The sequence below is a fragment of the Tamandua tetradactyla genome, chromosome 4, assembly GCF_023851605.1.
Source record: "Tamandua tetradactyla isolate mTamTet1 chromosome 4, mTamTet1.pri, whole genome shotgun sequence".
Classification (NCBI taxonomy): Eukaryota; Metazoa; Chordata; class Mammalia; order Pilosa; family Myrmecophagidae; genus Tamandua; species Tamandua tetradactyla.
In genome coordinates this window covers 9,830,243-9,844,308 of record NC_135330.1, presented here as the reverse complement: position 1 = coordinate 9,844,308, position 14,066 = coordinate 9,830,243, and positions in this window count along the sequence as shown.

The following is a 14,066-nucleotide window of genomic DNA, read 5'->3' as shown; positions in this document are numbered from 1 at the left end:
TGAGATGTCCACAAGTTCACCGCCCCCCACCCACCCCCGTGTCCTGTCGTCCTGTCGGGGCATGGGGCATGGGGAGCTGTAGCCCAGGGCGGGCAGGGACCAGGACCAGGAAAGGCTGGGGAAGGAGCAGGCAGAGCTGCTCACCGCAGGAAAGACTTCAGAAGTTAGTCATTTCCTTAAGAAAGTGAGCAGGATTGCAGCATGGAGATTAGACTGTGGACAAGACTTCCTGGTCCTGCTCAGACTCCTCTGGCCATCCCTGGGGCCATAACAGGTTTTGAAACCAGATGAGCCAGCTTGGGAACCAGGCCTGGAGCCCTCTCCCTGCCTCCAGGTTTGGGGTGTGGGGCTGGGGCTCCACGTGACTGCCCTTCTCACCGCTCCTACCCTCCGCCCCATACACCAGGTGGTGGGGGAGAGCCCAGCGGCCGGGCAAGCAGGTGCCCAGCCTCCATTCATCCATCAGTTCTTCCTCTCATCTCGCCCCACCCAGGGACTCCAGCTTGGTGCTCTTCCTTCCTTTTTTTCCAGGGGCGTCCCTTGGTGCAATCCACCCCCTTTCCCAATCTCTTCCCCACAATCTCCCTCACACCCTTGGATTATTAAGGCTTTAAGAGCCTCGTCTTCCTTCCTGGCCCCCACCCCCATTTCTCAGGGGAAGACTGGAGGAGTCACAATAAATGGTGAGGTCTGTTTGTACCCTGGTCTGGGCAGCCCATTATCTCTCCATCTATATGGTGTTAACACTGAATGAACTTCCTCCCTCCCTCCCTGGGGGCCTGGGGTGGCGACCCTAAAGCAGTGATACAGGGTCAATACGCTGCTGTCAAACACCAGCCAGGGTTGCCATGGCAGTGGGACAGGACAATCTTGTCATTCTCTCCCGTTCACGTGGCTAGAAGTGATTGAGCCCAGCAGGGAACCCCTACTTCTGACCTCCCCAGCCACACCAACGTGTCCCACGCACCTCATTCTATTTTGTCCCTCGTTACTTCCACCGGGTAGGGCATTTCCCGGGATATCACAGGACAGACTGTAGGTGGGCAGCCTCTGGGGGGGTGGGGGGGCCCTGATGACATCACCGGTCCAAGCCAGATGCCCCCCCCACCCAAGTCAGAGCAAGCACACGGGAGCCGAATCTGTGTGTCTGGCTCCCTCTGGTTGTTCTAGAAGCCCAATTCCCAGCTTCCATCCCAAGGTGGAGAGGCCCTTGAAGCTTGGTGGAGGGAGTACAGGGGAATCGGTTTATGCCAGTGCCGTGAGGGCATCTAAAGGGGGAGAGGTGCAGAATGACTTAAAATCTCAGAGGAGAAGGTGGCAGCAGGAGGAGCTCATGGCTTGGGGCATTTGGGATCCTGGATCAGCCACATCTCCTGCGCTGTCGCACATGCCCTGTCTAGGGACATCTGCACCTGGGCTGCCCTGGCCTGCTTGGCAGCTGTCTTGCAAACTGCATCCCCTTAAGAGGGCTGGCCTGAGCGGAATGGACATGAATGCGGGTGAGGCCGTCTCTATGGCAGCAACCGCAACTCAAGGCAGCACCCTGGAGCAGCAAGGACCACCAGGCTGTCCCAGCCCAGCACCTGCTGCACACATGGCCAAAGCAATAGTGACCCCTAACGATCGCGGTGGGGTCACAGCGTAGGGAGAAGGCTGGGCGGTTGTTCTCTCTTCCCTTCTGTAACTGGTCTTCCAGGCCTTGGCTTAGGGGCAGCAGAGTGGAAGGGAGGAGAGGCTCTGCACAGGAGCCCTGGATCTGAGAACCGTGCCCTCGCCCGGAGCACGTGGGAACGCCTGAATTTGCACAGGCCCCACGGCAGCAATGGGGCCAAGCCCTCCCCTCCTCAGCCATGCTCCTAACCTTCAGGGTGCTGGTCAGTGCTGTTCATCTGAAGACACACGGGCTTCAGGAAGGGACTGGGAGTCGAAGCAGAGAGGGTTTCAGAAATACACCTTGGCTTTCTCTCTAAAGATGAGCAGGTGATCACTGGCCCAGAAGACCTTCTTGGAGAAGGACACAGGGATGCTGGAAGAGTTATCCATGTCTTAGAAAGGAACTAGAATTAACAAGGTAGAGAGATGGAGGTTGGGCTTCAGAAGAGACTTCCCAACCAAAAACTATTTAAGGTTTTGTAGAGGGAGGAAGTATTCTTCTCTCAGGTGTAACTGGAAATAGACAATAGGTTAACATCGGGAAGGCGGGATGGATGCCCACCACAGAGGCAGAAGGCAGATGACGTGACTGAAGGAGAGAATCCAGGAGCACCCTTTCTGATCCCCTCCTTTTCCTTCCCAGATTCAGATCAAATTCAATATTACCTCCACAAAAAAATAACCTGCACCTGGCCGGGGGTGGTGGGGTGGTGGTAAGGGCGGGAGACGGACAATGGGGTGGAGACAAATGGGTGTGAAAGAATGGCACATTCATCATCCATCTCCTGGAACTGTCCCTGTGCCCTCGAGGCAGGACCTCTTACTGGCAAAGGAAAGTGCTGGGGGCTGCGGGTCTCATGTTCTGCCCTCTCCAAGTTCAGGAACAACTGCTGGCGGGACCCAGCGTCAAGGGATTGGGAAAGTCATCTTGACTAAAAGGGGGAGGAGAGAAATGAGACAAAATAAAGTCTCAGTGTCTGAGAGATTTCAGACAGAGTTGAGAGGTTGTCCTAGAGGTCATTCTTATGTATTGTATAGATATATAAAACAACTGCTCCATCTCGGGGGGATTGGAGAGCACAAGTAGGAGTCCTCCAAGGAGGGGGGCCCGGAGGCTTGGGGGATAGAGAGGGCCATGGTCGGGGGAGCTGTGCCGCTGAGCCAGGCCTCAATGGAGCAGAGGCTGCAGCCAGGGTGACTCCTGGCTGTCAGCAGGTGGGGGGAAGAGCAGGTTCTGAGGAAATGAGAACTCGCCATCCCATCCCATACCTATGTGGAGGAAGGCAGATGCAAGTACGGCTGCTTAGCCCACCAAGCCCATGGGCTGGGGTCAGCCCTCCAACACTGGACTCCCTCCAAGTCCCAAGGAGCATGGATGATCTTAGATACCCAGCCAGGAGCCCTCCCCTTGGCCTAGTGTTGATGATGCTGTGGAATTCCTTTCCTGGTCCATGAGTTGTTTGGCTTCCTCTCCAACCTTCAGCTGGGGACCAAGGCCAAGGGAGATATTAGAGAAGGGGCCTCCAAAAGCTTTTCCTCCCTCCAGCCAGATGCTCCTATGCACAGCCCCTCAGGCCAACACTGCCTGCCCTCAGGTGGGGAGGGGAGTTTTGGATCCCCCCCATCCCTGTGATGCTGACAGCAGCGTAGGCAACTCCTGCCCCTCCTGCTATCTTTGCCTGAGGAGCCCAAAGGCCTGAACACCTGGCTCTTTGGTTGCCTGCTATGAGCATGAGCCTCTAGGGGTCATGCACTCAAAGTAGCCACTAGTGGGTGGCCACTAAGGTGACATTCTCCACCCCTGGAGAGATTGGAGGAAACAACATTAAACGTGTGCCAATTCGGGAATCCAGCTGGTGGGGGCTTGGGATGGAGTGGGGGTTGGGGATACTTGGAGAACCCCAGGATTCACTCAAGATCAAGGCTTTGGTTTCAACTGATGGTTGACTGAAATAAGGCTCTTCACAGAGGCTGATGTTCAAAGCCACTTGATTAAGGGGTTCAGGTTCTTTGCCATGGACAAGAAGCCTGACGGTGTTGACTGGATACCCAGCTCTAGCCCTAACTCAGGAGAATTTACCCTTCTCCAAACCCAGGAGATCTAGTCCCCTCCCCAGGATTTTGGCTACCTGAGTAGATGTTTCAACCCCAACTTAGATGCACCCCTTATTCAACTTGTGGGGACACAGGGGGCCTGACAATTTGGCTACTCTGACTCAGCAGGGCAGGAGTTATGTGCAGATGTCCAGTTTCTTTCCACCGCCCACACCCCCACCACAGAAGAGGAGCGAGAAGGGAGAGGTGCCCTTCGGTAAGAGGTGGAGGTGGAGATACATCCCAGAGTGATTTGGGCAGAGAATAAAAAAATGTTTGAATAGTCCCCTTGGGGAGCTGGAATGAAAGGAGGAAATATTCAACTTCCCCACCTGGGGAATTCCTGATATTCTCGCAAGCATGGGGACAACCAATTCAAGAGGCTGAGCCCTCGATCTTGGGGTTCGCCCCTGTGAAACTTACTCCTGCAAAGGAGAAGCTAAGCCTACTGATAATTATGCCTTAGAGTCACCCACAGGGAACTTTTGTTGCTCAGTTGTGGCCTCTCTCTCTAAGCCAATTTGGCAGGTGAAATCACTGCCCTCCCCGCTACGTGGGACTTGACTCCCAGGGGTGTAAATCTCCCTGGTAACGTGGGACAGAACTCCTGGGCATGAGCTGGACCCAGCATCATGGGATTGAGAAAGCCTTCTTGACCAAAAGGTTAAGAAATGAGAAATAAAGTTTCAGTGGCTGAGAGATTTCTGAGTTGAGAGGGTATCCCGGAGGTTGTTCTTACGCATTATATAGGTATTTAGTTTATGGTGTATTGGAGAGATTAGAGGGAAGTACCTGAAACTGTTTAACTGTATTCCAACAACCTTGATTCTTGAAGACGATTGCGTAACTATATAGCTTTTACAATGTGACTCTGTGATTGTGAAAACCTTCTGTCTGATGCTCCCTTTATTCAGGGTATTGGCAAATGAGTAAAAAAATAAGGACAAAAATAAATAAGTAATGGGGAGTATAAGGAGTAAAAACAAAATTAGGTAGATTAAAATACTAGTGGTCAATGAGAGGGAGGATAAAGGGTATGGGGCATATGAGTTTTCTTCTTTTTTCTCTTTATTTCTTTTTCTGCAGTGATGCAAATGTTCTAAAAATGATCATGGTGATGAATATACAACTATGTGATGATCTTGTGAGCCGTTGATTGTATACTTTGGATGGACTGTATGTGCGTGAAGATATCTCAATTAAAATGTTTTTTTAAAAAGAGGTGGGGATGGGCAGAGGGGAGGCACTCAGGGGGTAAAGGGGATGACTCTGAAATCCTAAGACAAAAAGGAGGAGGCAGTAATTCAGGGCAGAGACAGGCCTCCCTGCATCTGGCCACCTTCACCCCTGTCCCCAGGGTGCACAGAGCTTTCATGCACCAAGGCCATTCTTCTGATGTCAGAGAGAAGGAGGAAAGGATGGGGCTGCAGGGAGGCAGTGGGGGGAGAAAGAAACCAGTAGAGTGGGATATGGAAGAGAGAGAGACAGAGGGAAAGAGGGAACAGGAGTCTGGACCCCACTTCACACACCAGCAACACCAGTCTCTGAGAACCCCCAGGACTTCTCACCCACCCTTGCCGTTCAGTCCGTGTGGACTGGCCCCCTAACCTCCCTGTTTTGAGCAACAGTGGAGAGATTTTCTGCCCCATCATTTCCCAAGATGAAGGGAGCAGAGGGCTTGTTCACGTTCTCACTCTCTCGGGTGTGTCCAGCCATGTCAGAATGGACAGGAGGAGGGAGGGGGCAGAGGCGCAGGGACACAGAGGGGAAGGACGAGTGCTGAAGAGAAGACTGGCAGTGGGGAAGAAATTCTGAGACTATGAAGAAGGACTCTCAAGAAAATGAGGCAAGAGGCTCTTCTTCTCTGAAAGGCAAAGACAAAAAGGGCAGACATTGGACAGCTGGCTCAGACCAGAAATGGAGCTGGCGGAGAGGGTCCAGCCAGCATCCATCTTTTGAAATGGCAGTCAAGGTGGAAACTGCCGCTGAGTCGAGAGAACTGAAGTTGGGCTGTAGAAAGACTTCCCCTGGGGCGGGAGGCAAGGTGTGAAGGCGGCGGGGATGGCTTCTTTTGGAGGGAGAATTTTCTAGGGGAAAGATCTCCATACAAGGAGGCTGAGGGCTGAAATAAGATAATGGAAGCCAAGTGCTTTGTAAGCTCTAGAGCACTATACACAATTATTATTGCTGTTATCTAATTGGGATTCATTGGAAAAGATGCCCCAGAAGTACATTTAGTGACAGGGAAAGATGGCCTCAATGTACGATGGCGTGAAAAGAGCAGGTTACAAACCATATAAATGAGGCCATTTTTGCATTTATATGCAAACTCAGAAAAATATCTGGAAGTACATATATACACCTGGGTGATAAGATTATGGATGATTTATGTCTTCTTTTTGCTTAACTGTACTTTCTGTTTATTTTCTTAGAGAACATACATTATTTATATAGTGAAAAATAAGCAGTTCGCTTTTAAGAGAAGGCAGCTCCTTGCCCAGGGGGACGAGGTGCGAGGCTGAGGATGGGAAAGCCCCTGGCTCTACCCTCACTCTCCCTGGATGTGGGCTGTAGACTCTGTCCCATACCTTCTCCAGGAACATTTCCCCCCATGTTCTGGGTTGGCCTAATGTGAGTTATCTTAAATTTGGGATGGGCAACATGATTTTGTAGCCCCGTGATGTTTTCCCTTTGGGAAGACTTAAAAGACGTAGCTGTGGGGGGAAGCAGACTCTGCTCGGAGAGGACATGGGGAGAAAACACACTGGCGTTGGAGCCAGACCCAAACTGAACCCTAGGGAACATACTTACTAGTTCATTTGAGCAAGCTGTTGGTAACTGACTTCTCTGAGCCTCAGTTTAGCTCATCTGTCAAATGGCAAGTCCACTCTCCAGTTTGCAGCACAATGCCCAGCACCAGTGGTAACAGGAAGGGAGCTCCCTGCCCAGGGCTCTGACCCAAGACACCTGTAAGGCCTCCTGCCTCTTCCTTAGGGTGGTCGTTGGTGATGTTTGGGTCAGATGTTCAGACCTCACCCTCCAGGGCTGTACCAGGAAATCTGAGGGCCCGACTGCCGATGACTCCTTCTCAGCCACAAAGGCTATACTCCATACCATGCTAGAGGAGAAAAGGGGATCCACCAGCCAGGGAGCCCTTAAATCCCTCCATCCCTTCTAGACCTCTGGTTCCAGCCCTTAGAGCCAATGAGAGCATGAGACCCCTAATTCCTTCTAACGCTTCCCAGGCCTGACCCAAATGCTCGGGCTCCTTTGATCTCTTCAGCTTCACCAGTCCCTCAGGACATCTAGAGCTTCCTCGGGTTCTCTGGGGTCCCTTGAGATCACCAGGATCCTCTACTGTTTCCACTGCTCTCCCTCTCCCATGACCTCTAAGCAGTCTTGGAGCCTGCCTGGGTTCTCTTCTTGATCCTTCTCACCCCCCTCCAGGCACTCCCAGCTCTAACCCCGGCACCACCTGGACACAAAGCCACCCAGGCACAGGGGCTCCAGCTGCTGTAGGATTCTTCCCCCCTGCCCTCCCAGCTGGCTCGCTTTCCTTTGCAGTGTTGCAATTCACTCTAACAGCAAATTTAGTCAGTATAAACTTCTGGCAGCACCCATATTCCCAAAGTACCCACAGCAGAGAGGAGAGAAGTGGAGATGGAAAACTGATCTGATCCAGTGTGCTCTTCTTATGACTTGAGGAGATCACCTTGCATCCAAGTTTTTTCTCAGTCCACCCTCCATGCCTGGGATGTCCTCTCCATCCCTAACTTCTTATGGAGTCCTGCTTAACATTCAAAAGCCCCGACTCTGCACATCCTCTGAGCCTCCTGCCTTCTATCACCCCAATCAAAGACAGTTTTCTCTCCCCTGAGGTCCTAGAGGAGACACAAAGCTTCCAGAATTGCTGAGTCTTCTGCATGGTCCTATCTACCTTACAACGGGAGCTACTTAAGTAGCTTAAAGGGAGTCCCTTAAGGGGAGAGGACTGGCTTTGACATTTGGGAACTCGGGGGAAAGGGTCTGGGAGGGGAGACACCACCAGCCAATCCATCTCTCATACACATTTGCCGAACCCTCACTGTTGTTGGTCCAGCTGCGGCAGGGCTGAGAAGAGGGATAGACCCCAGAGGAAGGGACCTGAGGTCTGACCCTCGCCCCACCCCCCAACCATTGGTGAGGAGACAGTCATTAAATGTCCCCATCCTGAGTCTGGGAGCTTGTAGGAAAGGAGAATTATTGAGCCCCTCCCACACAGCAGACCCTCTACTGGGACTCAGCATCCATTTACTGATGGAATCCCACAACTACCCTTCCAGAGAGGCATTCTTCCCCCATTTTCCAGCTGAGGCCATTGATGCGCCAAGAGATCAAATAATTTGCCCCGTACACATACTTAGCAAAGCGTGGCGTGGTGAAGATACAAATAAGATGCCAACCTTGGGCTTTATCTGAGATCTACAAAGATTCCATATACTAGGGTAACTTTCCAGGAACCTACAGCCTCCAGATGGGTTCCTAGGCCAGATAAGTCCTGAAACCCAAGATGGCCCAGTCTCTCCAGGACGTCATTTAGTTCCATCTCCCTACCCCATATTATCAACAGCCCCTTTCTAACATGAAAAAGTTAGAATGGGCATAGCCCAAACACCCCTAAAGAGAGGGGTAAAAAGATCGAAGGGGATGGTGGAGTTATACAGAGAAAGTAGGGTTTACAAATGAATATGAATGCTGAATCATTAAATTGATATTTCTTTTAGTCTCCTGTATCTTAGAGCAGCTAGAAGTAAAAACTGAAAATTGTGCAATTGTAACCATACCAAACTCTGAAATCTGTTCTACAACTAATTGATGTGATGTGCTTTTTTGTATATATATATTATTTTTCACACATACAAAAAAGTTGATTGTGATGATAAGTCATCAAATAGCACAGCTATATGATGACATTATGAACCGCTGATTGTATCCTTTGGATGATTACATGGTATGTGAAGATGTAATATGTATCAATTTAAAATACTTGCTGGTTAGAATTAGCAACGCTCTGTGGATATTTCTTTAAGTCTCCAGTGTCCTGGAATAGCAAGTAGTAAAAAACTAAAATTGAGGAATTGTAACCCATACCAAACTCTGAAATCTGTTCTGCAACCAATTGTTGCAGTGTGCTTTGAAATTTATTGCTTTCAATAATTTATTGTAGGGCAGGCCACGGTGGCTCAGCAGGCAAGAAGGCTTGCCTGCCACGCCAGAGGACCCGGGTTCGATTCCCGGTGCCTGCCCATGTATATAAAAAAAAAATTTTATTGTATATATTGTATTTTTTGCAAAAAAGAAAAAGGATTGTGATGATGGATGCACAGCTATATGCTGATACTGTGAGCCGCTGACTGTATACTTTGGATGATTACGTGGTATGTGAAGATATAATATATAGCAATAAAAGTGCATTTAAAAAAAATAATACTAATAAGATGCTAAGACCTGGATGATTATCTTCCAAGCTGGATCTGTCCGTGTGAAATGCTGAGGCGTGGCAGTTCCCGGGCTGACCTGGTCAGTGTGGGGACAAGGCTGTGGTGACCACCCATTGCTCCTGGGCTCCGAGAACCCTCTGTCTGTCCGGGCTGCTGGCCTGGGCCCAGACTTCCAGATAAATAGGATGAAGGCGTCACTGTTAAAGGCAAACAATGCTTCGCAGCAATTATCACAAAGTGTCTCAAAGTGGGGACGTTTCGGGAAGTGGGCTGTGCGGCGGACCTCCAGCCTCGCATGACAAAGCACAGCCTGTAACTATAGGCTGCGCTGAGGCTTCGCCCTGCCTCTGTAACCGAGAAATTAGGATTCAAGAGGTGATTTTGATTACTGAATCCTTTTGCTTTCTGGGATATTGGAGTAGACGGGGGGATACCTGAAAGTCCTAAACTATAATTCAGCTGCCCTGGTAACTGAAATGAGTGTAAAAAGCCCTTATCCTGTGCCTTGGTGACCGTAAGAGCTGGTCGTTCTCTGATGGAGCAAAGACCCTGTATTAGTTAGGGTTCTCTAGAGAAACAGAATCAACAGGGAACACTTGCAAATATAAAATTTATAAAAGTGTCTCACGTGGAATGCAGAGTCCAAAATCCACAGGGCAGGCTGCGAAGCCTGGATGAACTCCGCAGGAGAGGCTCACCAGCCAAAGCAGGAATGCAACCTGTCTCCTCTGAGTCCTCCTTAAAAGGCTTCCCATGATTGCATTTAGCATCACTAATTGCAGAAGACGCTCCCCTTTGGCTGATTACAAATGGAATCAGCTGTGGATGTAGCTGACGTGCTCATGACCTAATCCTATGAAATGTCCTCATTGCAACAGACAGACCAGCGCTTGCCCAATCAGATGAACAGGTACCACAACTTGGCCAAGTTGACACCTGTCCCTGACCACGACAGACCCTATGCTATGAAGTCGGCCATTAATCATTCTTCCTCTCCGCTTACACCTTTAGTACTCGGGTGGAAGCCCTGCCTCCCCTCCTTTCAACTTCTGCTGTCCCGTAGAAACGATAATAACACTTTGTCTCCTTTTCTGCTTTGAACTTACTATCTGAAATGACCTCTTCTTCCCTTGCTAAAATCCTTAAAAACCTTGGACCCCCTAAACCAGGCGAGATAGAGTTTGGGCAGTTAGTCTCTCTGCTCTCCTGCTATGCGTGGAGTAATAAACTCTCTCTTTGAAACCCCGTGTGCTGGTTTGAAAGGATGTATGTCCCCTAGAAAAGCCATGTTTTAATCAAAATCCCATTTCATAAAGGCAGAATAATCCATATTCAATACTGTATGTTTGAAACCATAATTAGATCATCTCCCCAGAGATGTGATTTAATCAAGAGTGGTTGTTAAACTGGATTAGGGGATGACATGTCTCCACCCATTTGGGTGGGTCTTGATTAGTTTCTAACGTCCTATAAAAGAGGAAGCATTTTGGAGAATGGGAGATTCGGAGAGAGCAGAAAATGCTGCAGCGCCACGAATCAGAGTCCCCCAGCCTGCGACCTTTGGAGATGAAGAAGGAAAATGCCTCCCGGAGAGCTTCATGAAACCAGAAGCCAGGAGATGAAGCTAGCAGATGATGCCGTGTTCGCCATGTGCCCTTCCAGATGAGAGAGAAACCCTGACTGTGTTCGCCATGTGCCTTCTCACTTAAGAGAGAAGCACTGAACTTCATCGGCCTTCTTGAACCAAGGTATCTTTCCCTGGATGCCTGTGATTGGACATTTCTATAGACTTGTTTAATTGGGACATTTTCTCAGCCTTAGAACTGTACACTAGCAACTTATTAAATTCCTTTTTTTAAAAGCCATTCTGTTTCTGGTATATTGCGTTCCGGCAGCTAGCAAACTAGAACACCCCAGTGTCTCAGGAATTGGTTATTGAGCTCATAGGGCGGAAGAATCCATGCCCTTTGTTCAGTAACACCTGTCAGTGATCAGTATTTAAAGGCCTGGCATTGAGGATTGTAATGGGGTGTTCAGGGCTTAAAAAGCAAAATTGCTGCTCTTCCTGTTGGACCCTCTTTGAAGCAGAAGGAGAAACAACAGATGTAAGGGGAGAGGGAACCCCAGGCCCTCTGAATCTTCCCCTGCATCTTCCCGTCAGAGCTGGGGGGTAGTGAGGGAGAGAATCCAGAGACAGAATCCTGAGGGAGCGACCCACATTCTGGAATTTTCTGCAGGATCTGGGCTAGGGAGGCAGACTTCTGAGCTGGGGGTCCTGCATAGACCCTCCACACGCCTCCTCATCCCCTTTTGACTTTTCTGTTTCCCCTTCCCCAACACCACCCAGCCCCACCCCTCCCCACCCCGGGCCTGGGCCAGCCCCCTCCTTCCTGGAGAAAGAAAACCACAGCCAGAGGGGCTGGTGTGGCGGGTCCGGGGGAAGGCTGGGCCGGACACGCAGGCACCTAAGCAGGGGCAGGTGCAGCGGCACCCACAGGGGCTCAGGCTGAGGTCAGCAGCCTGGAGCAGCGGGAGCCGCGGGGAGAGAGCTCTGTACGGGTGCTGCCGAGCCTCGGCCAGTTCCTGCTTCTGGAACACGGCTTCTCCCAGCCTTTGGATAGCCAGCTCCTCCTCACCTTTTTGGTCAGTGGGTTGAAGTTAAAGGCCAGGAGAGGCCTTTCAAAGCAGCACCTACTCTCTCTGACCATCATAATTTATACCACGATCTGGTAACTGAGAAATTAGGATTTAAGGGAATTTTGATTGCTGAATCATTTCATAGATATTCTTTTTTGCTTTCTGGTATTTTGGAGTAGACAGAGGGAAATACCTAAAATCTTTGAATTGTAATCCAGCTGCCTTAATCTCTGAGACTGCTTGTATCGCGTTTGTCTTATGCCCTTGTGTTCTAGTTTGCTAGCTGCCAGAATGCAACACACCAGGGACAGATTGATTTTTAATAAAAGGGGATTTATTTTGTTAGTTTCCCAGAGGAAAGGTAGCTAACTTTCATCTATGGTTCTTTCTTAGGTGGGAAGGCTCAGGGTAATCTCTGCTGGCCTTCTCTCCAGGCCTCTGGGTTCCAGCAACTTTCCCTGGGGTGATTTCTTTCTGCATCTCCAAAGGCCTGGGCTGAGCTGCAAGTGCTGAGATGAGGAATGCTGAGCTGCTTGGGCTGTGCTACGTTGTGCTCTCTCATTTAAGCACCAGCCAATTAAGTCAGTCATTCATTGCACCAGGCGTCTCCTAGCCGACTGCAGATGTAAATCAGCAACAGATGAGGGTCACATACCATTGGCTGAAGTCCACAGTAACAGAACTAGGTGACTTCACCTGGCCAAGTTGACACCTGAACCTAACTACCACTCCTTGTGATTGTAAAAACCTTGTGACTAACCTTCACTTGTACTCATTTATCCAGTTTTTCGACTTCAGAGTTTATGATCACTAAAGACAACCTTAATGTATATGAGTGAAGGGTCCTGGATCAGTCCAGAACTAACCCACCCCAAATCCAAAGTTATCTTTTCTCTTTGTTGTGAAATATAACATATATACAAAAAAGCAGTAACTTTGAACATACATTGTAACAAGTTATAGAACAGATTTCAGAGTTCAGTATGGGTTATAGTTCCACAATTTCAAGCTTTTCCTTCTAGCTGCTCCAAGACACTGGAAACTAAAAGAAATATCGATACAATGATTCAGCAGTCATACTCATTTGTTAAATCCTATCTTCTCTGTTATAACTCCTCCCTCTCCTTTGATCATTCTCCCAATCTCTAGGGGTATTTGAACTATCTCATTCTAACTTTTTCATGTTGGAAAGAGCTACAATAATATGTGATAAGGAGATGGAACTAGGTGATGTTCTGGAGAGGCTGGCCCCTCTGAGTTACAGGATTTATCTGGCCTAGGAACCCATCTGGTGGTTGTAGGTTTCTGGAAAGTAATCATAGTGTGTGGAACTTTTGTAGAGCGCGAGGTATTCTTTAGGGTTGGCAAGTTTTGGTCGGGTGTTGGCAAACCATGATACAATAGCAGTATCTAACTGAAGCTTGAGTTTAACTCTATTTGAGCTCTCAAAAAACTTTATTTTGTAACAATTCTTTCCCCCCATGTGTTCAGGCAGGCATTATTGATCCCAAGCTGCCTGGGCCAGGCTCATCTCTGGGATTCATCTCCCATATTGCCAGGGAGACTCACCCCTGAATGTCATATCCCACATAGGGGGAATGTTATGATTTTACTTGCAGCGTTGGGCTTAGAGAGAGAGAGAGAGAGAGGCCACATATGAACATCAAGAGGTTCTTTGAAAGTAACACTTAGACATAATTATAGATAAGCTTAGCTTCTCCGCTACAGAAATAAGCTTTACAAGAGCAAGACTCAAGATCAAAGGCTTGGCCTATTGATTTGGGAGTCCCTAATGTTTGAGACAGTATAAGGGATTTCCCCGGTGGTAAAGTTTAATAGCTCCATATTTTTTCTCCCATCCCACAAGGGACTTTGCCAATACTTTTTAATTATCTGCTCAACATACTATGGGATGTGTCTGGGCATTACATTACCCTATACAGAATTACAAACCCTCATTCCCATCCTGGGCTCCATGTGTTTGGGTTGTTTAAATGCTCTATCCAGACAGGTGCTGCAGAAAATTTAGGTTTTGGGCAAAATAAACCTCTCTTCCAAAATTATCTGGGTAGCTGAGACTAGATCTAACCAGAATGAGCCCACCTGACATGCACAGTAGCTTAGACTTTAACCTGTGTGCTGCCTATACCTCATTATAATACTAAAAATCACACTCACCATCATGTTAAGGCCACTATTTTC